The sequence below is a fragment of the Hylobates moloch genome, unplaced genomic scaffold, assembly GCF_009828535.3.
Source record: "Hylobates moloch isolate HMO894 unplaced genomic scaffold, HMol_V3 SCAFFOLD_8, whole genome shotgun sequence".
NCBI classification, from domain to species: Eukaryota; Metazoa; Chordata; class Mammalia; order Primates; family Hylobatidae; genus Hylobates; species Hylobates moloch.
Genome location: NW_026652283.1, coordinates 27,939,699 through 27,945,698, shown reverse-complemented (window position 1 = coordinate 27,945,698; position 6,000 = coordinate 27,939,699). Strand labels below are relative to the sequence as shown.

General features: G+C 41.1%; 1 protein-coding gene across 4 annotated transcripts in view; it reads right to left on the bottom strand.

The window, feature by feature from the left end:
• The window catches only part of FAR2 (fatty acyl-CoA reductase 2), a 211,062-nt gene that overhangs the window by 18,244 nt on the left and 186,818 nt on the right, over window positions 1-6,000 (bottom strand). The window lies entirely within an intron of this gene.

The following is a 6,000-nucleotide window of genomic DNA, read 5'->3' as shown; positions in this document are numbered from 1 at the left end:
TGTGATGTTCCCCTTCCTGTGTCCATGAGTTCTCATTGTTCAATTCCCACCTATGAGTGAGAACATGCGGTGTTTGGCTTTTTGTCCTTGCGATAGTTTACTGAGAATGATGTTTTCCAGTTTCATCTATGTCCCTACAAAGGACATGAACTCATCATTTTTTATGGCTGCATAGTATTCCATGGTAACACGTAAGTCTTTAATCCGTCTTGAATTAATTTTTGTATAAGGTGTAAGGAAGGGATCCAGTTTCAGCTTTCTACATATGGCTAGCCAGTTTTCCCAGCACCATTTATTAAATAGGGAATCCTTTCCCTATTGCTTTTGTCAGGTTTGTTAAAGATCAGATAGTTGTAGATATGCGACATTGTTTCTGAGGGCTCTGTTCTGTTCCATTGGTCTATATCTCTGTTTTGGTACCAGTACCATGCTGTTTTGGTTACTGTAGCATTGTAGTATAGTTTGAAGTCAGGTAGCATGATGCCTCCAGCTTTGTTCTTTTGGCTTAGGATTGACTTGGTGATTCAGGCTCTTTTTTTGGTTCCATATGAACTTTAAAGTAGTTTTTTCCAATTCTGTGAAGAAAGTCATTGGTAGCTTGATGGGGATGGCATTGAATCTATAAATTACCTTGGGCAGTATGGCCATTTTCACAATATTGATTCTTCCTACCCATGAGCATGGAATGTCCTTCCCTTTGTATCCTCTTTTATTTCATTGAGCAGTGGTTTGTAGTTCTCCTTGAAGAGGTTCTTCACATCCCTTGTAAGTTGGATTCCTAGGTATTTTATTCTCTTTGAAGCAATTGTGAATGGGAGTTCACTCATGATTTGGCTCTCTGTTTGTCTGTTATTGGTGTATAAGAATGCTTGTGATTTTTGCACATTGATTTTGTATCCTGAGACTTTGCTGAAGTTGCTTATCAGCTTAAGAAGATTTTGGGCTGAGACAATGGGGTTTTCTAGATATACAATCATGTCATCTGCAAACAGGGACAATTTGACTTCCTCTTTTCCTAATTGAATACCCTTTATTTCCTTCTCCTGCCTGATTGCCCTGGCCAGAACTTCCAACACTATGTTGAATAGGAGTGGTGAGAGGGAGCATCCCTGTCTTGTGCCAGTTGTCAAAGGGAATGCTTCCAGTTTTTGCCCATTCAGTATGATACTGGCTGTGGGTTTTTCATAGATAGCTCTTATTATTTTGAGATACGTCCCATCAATACCTAATTTATTGAGAGTTTTTAGCATTAAGCGTCCTTGAATTTTGTCAAAGGCCTTTTCTGCATCTATTGAGATAATCATGTGATTTTTGTCTTTGGTTCTGTTTATATGCTGGATTATTGATTTATTGATTTTTGTATGTTGAACCAGCCTTGCATCCCAAGGATGAAGCCCACTTGATCATGGTGGATAAGCTTTTTGATGTGTTGCTGGATTCGGTTTGCCAGTATTTTCTTGAGGATTTTTGCATCAATGTTCATCAAGGATATTGGTCTAAAATTCTCTTTTTTTGTTGTGTCTCTGCCAGGCTTTGGTATCAGGATGATGCTGGTCTCATAAAATGAGTTAGGAAGGATTCCCTCTTTTTCTGTTGATTGGAATAGTTTCAGAAGGAATGGTACCAGCTCCTCCTTGTACCTCTGGTAGAATTTGGCTGTGAATCCATCTGGTCCTGAACTTTTTTTGGTTGGTAAGCTATTAATTATTGCCTCAATTTCAGAGCCTGTTATTGGACTATTCAGAAATTCAACTGCTTCCTGGTTTAGTCTTGGGAGAGTGTATGTGTCGAGGAATTTATCCATTTCTTCTAGACTTTCTAGTTTATTTGCGTAGAGGTGTTTATAGTATTCTCTGATGGTAGTTTGTATTTCTGTGGGATCAGTGGTGATACCCCCTTTATCATATTTTGTTGCGTCTATTTGATTCTTCTCTCTTTTCTTTATTAGTCTTGCTAGCGGTCTATCAATTTTGTTGATCTTTTCAAAAAACCAGCCCCTGGATTCATTGATTTTTTGAAGGGTTTTTTTGTGTCTCTATTTCCTTCAGTTCTGCTCTGCTCTTAGTTATTTCTTGCCTTCTGCTAGCTTTTGAATGTGTTTGCTCTTGCTTCTCTAGTTCTTTTAATTGTGATGTTAGGGTGTCAATTTTAGATCTTTCCTGCTTTCTCTTGTGGGCATTTAGTGCTATAAATTTCCCTCTACACACTGCTTTGAATGTGTCCCAGAGATTCTGGTATGTTGTGTCTTTGTTCTCATTGGTTTCAAAGAACATCTTTATTTCTGCCTTCATTTCATTATGTACCCAGTAGTCATTCAGGAGCAGGTTGTTCAGTTTCCATGTAGTTGAGTGGTTTTGAGTGAGTTTCTTAATCCTGAGTTTCTAGTTTGATTGCACTGTGGTCTGAGAGACAGTTTGTTATAATTTCTGTTCTTTCACATTTGCTGAGGAGTGTTTTACTTCCAACTATGTGGTAAGTTTTGGAATAGGTGTGGTGTGGTGCTGAAAAAAATGTATATTCTGTTGATTTGGGGTGGAGAGTTCTGTAGATGTCTATTAGGTCCACTTGGTGCAGAGTTGAGTTCAATTCCTGGATATCCTTCTTAACTTTCTGTATCGTTGATTTGTCTAATGTTGACAGCACGGTGTTAAAGTCTCCCATTATTATTGTGTGGGAGTCTAAGTCTCTTTGTTGGTCACTAAGGGCTTGCTTTATGAATCTGGGTGCTCCTGTATTGGGTGCGTATATATATAGGATAGTTAGTTCTTCTTGTTGAATTGATCCCTTTACCATTATATAATGGCCTTCTTTGTCTCTTTTGATCTTTGTTGGTTATAGTCTATTTTATCAGAGACTAGGATTGCAACCCCTGCCTTTTTTTGTTTTCCATTTGCTTGGTAGATCTTCCTCCATGCCTTTATTTTGAGTCTATGTGTGTCTCCACACGTGAGATGGGTTTCCTGAATACAGCACACTGATGGGTCCTGACTCCTTATCCAGTTTGCCAGTCTGTGTCTTTTAATTGGAGCATTTAGCCCATTTACATTTAAAGTTAATACGGTTATGTGTGAATTTGGTCCTGTCATTATGATGTTAGCTGGTTATTTTGGTCATTAGTTGATGCAGTTTCTTCCTAGCCTTGATGGTCTTTACATTTTGGCATGTTTTTGCAGTGGCTGGTACCAGTTGTTCCTTTCCATGTTTAGTGCTTTCTTCAGGAGCTCTTTTAGGGCAGGCCTGGTGGTGACAAAATCTCTCCGCATTTGCTTGTCTGTAAAGTATTTTATTTCTCCTTCACTTATGAAGCTTAGTTTGGCTGGATAGGAATTTCTGGTTGAAAATTCTTTGCTTTAAATATGTTGGATATTGGCCCCCACTCTCTTCTGGCTTGTAGAGTTTCTGTCGAGAGATCAACTGTTAGTCTGATGGGCTTCCCTTTGTGTGTAACCCGACCTTTCTCTCTGGCTTCCCTTAACATTTTTTCCTTCATTTCAACTTTGGTGAATCTGACAATTATGTGTCTTGGAGTTGCTCTTCTGGAGGAGTAGCTTTGTGGCATTCTCTGTATTTCCTGAATTTGAATGTTGGCCTGCCTTGCTAGATTAGGGAAGTTCTCCTGGATAATACCCTGCAGAGTGTTTTCAAACTTGGTTCCATTCTCTCCGTCACTTTTAGGTACACCAATTAGACGTAGATTTGGTCTTTTCACATAGTCCCATATTTCTTGGAGGCTTTGTTCATTTCTTTTTATTTTATTTTTTCTAAACTTCTCTTCACGCTTCATTTCATTCATTTCTTCTTCCATTGCTGATACCCTTTCTTCCAGTTGATCGCATCGGTTACTGAGGCTTGTGCATTCGTCATGTTCTCGTGCCGTGATTTTCAGCTCCATCAGGTCCTTTAAGGACTTCTCTGCATTGGTTATTCTAGATATCCATTCATCTAATTTTTTTTCAAAGTTTTTAACTTCTTTGCCATTGGTTCGAACTTCCTCCTTTAGCTTGGAGTAGTTTGATCTTCTGAAGCCTTCCTCCTTCAACTCGTCAAAGTCATTCTCCTTCCAGCTTTGTTCCGTTGCTGGTGAGGAGCTGTGTTCCTTTGGAGGAGAGGCGCTCTGATTTTTAGAGTTTCTGATTTTTCTGCTCTGTTTTTTCCCCATCTTTGTGGTTTTATCTACCTTTGGTCTTTGATGATGGTGACATACAGATGGGTTTTTGGTGTGGATGTCCTTTCTGTTTGTTAGTTTTCCTTCTAACAAACAGTCAGGACCCTCAGCTGCAGGTCTGTTGGCGTTTACTGGCTGTCCACTCCAGACCCTGTTTGCCTGGGTATCAGCAGTGGAGGCTGCAGAACAGCGGATATTGGTGAACCGCAATTTCTGCTGCTTGATCATTCCTCTGGAAGTTTTGTCTCAGAGGAGTACCTGGCCGTGTGATGTGTCAGTCCACCCCTACTGGGGGGTACCTCCCAGTTAGGCTACTCGGGGGTCAGGGACCCACTTGAGGAGGCAGTCTGCCTGTTCTCAGATCTCAAGCTGCGTGCTGGGAGAACCACTACTCTCTTCCAAGTTGTCAGACAGGGACATTTAAGACTGCAGAGGTTATTGCTGTCTTTTGTTTGTCTGTGCCCTGCCCCTAGAGGTGGAGCCTACAGAGGCAGGCAGGCCTCCTTGATCTGTGGTGGGCCCCACCGAGTTCCAGCTTCCCAGCTGCTTTGTTTACCTACTCAGGCCTGCGCTATGGCGGGTGCCCCTCCCCCAGCCTCGCTGCGGCCTTGCAGTTTGATCTCAGACTGCTGTGCCAGCAATGGGCGAGGCTCCGTGGGCATAGGACCCTCCGAACCAGGTAGGGGATATAATCTCCTGGTATGCCGTTTGTTAAGCCCGTTGGAAGCGTGAATAGGAACAGCTCCAGTCTACAGCTCCCAGTATGAGTGACACAGAAGACGGGTGATTTCTGCATTTCCAACTGAGGTACTGGGTTCATCTCACTGGGGAGTGCCGGACAGTGGGTGCAGTGCACCATGCATGAGCCGAAGCAGGGCGAGGCATCGCCTCACCTGGGAAGCATAAGGGGTCAGGGAATTCCCTTTCCTAGTCAAAGAAAGGGGTGACAGACGGCACCTGGAAAATCGAGCCATCTGATATTTACTCCCCAGTGTGACTTGGTTTCTTCTACATGCTGTCAGGTACAAAATAAATCAAAAGATACATTTTAGAAAATTGTTTCTTAGTGGGAAATGTCAATCAATATGGAGTGAAAACCTTAAAATTTAGTTAAAAACTTTACCAGTTGCATGCTCAGGGGATACATGACTGAGAAAAAGGCTAGGAACATGTATAATATACAAAAGAATTTCAGAATATGCAAAGATTTTAGGACTTATCTTTTGTGACTGCCAGGAAGTTAAAGAAATAAGTGGTGCTGGTGCTAAGGAATTAAACTGAAGACCTGTCTTGAGAAATAAAAGGCTGAACTGTTGTAGAGAAATCCTATAGGGAGGGAGACTGATGATGCAGCACTGATGGAGAGAGGTCTGAGGTGAGGCAGAGTGCATAGGTGTAGGGATTAGCTTTAACAAGGTAAGGAAGGAACTGTAGCTGGGAGAGGCAGAACAATTTTGATTGGACAAGAATAGTGGATGATAGAGTTTATAAGCAATAAAATCATTATTTTTCATTGAAGTCATATGCTGTGGCAGATAAGGGAAGAACACAGCCAGCCAGAGGTACTGAGGGTTTGTAGAAATGATAACTATCAAGGAGTGACAAAACGATTGAAGTGCAGTAGATAAAACATGTTGGCAGATCAGCAGTTAAAGATTTAACCAAAGTCCCAAAACCTACATTTCTTACGTACATTAAACTTGTTTCCTATGGTGGTGATAGCATTGACTGATTTTCTTAGAAAAACAAAGCAAAACAAAATCTGTGTCTATAACCAAGCGTCTTATTCATTCATCAGCTTTCCAAGTCAAATAATTCTAAATTCCAAGTGAGTA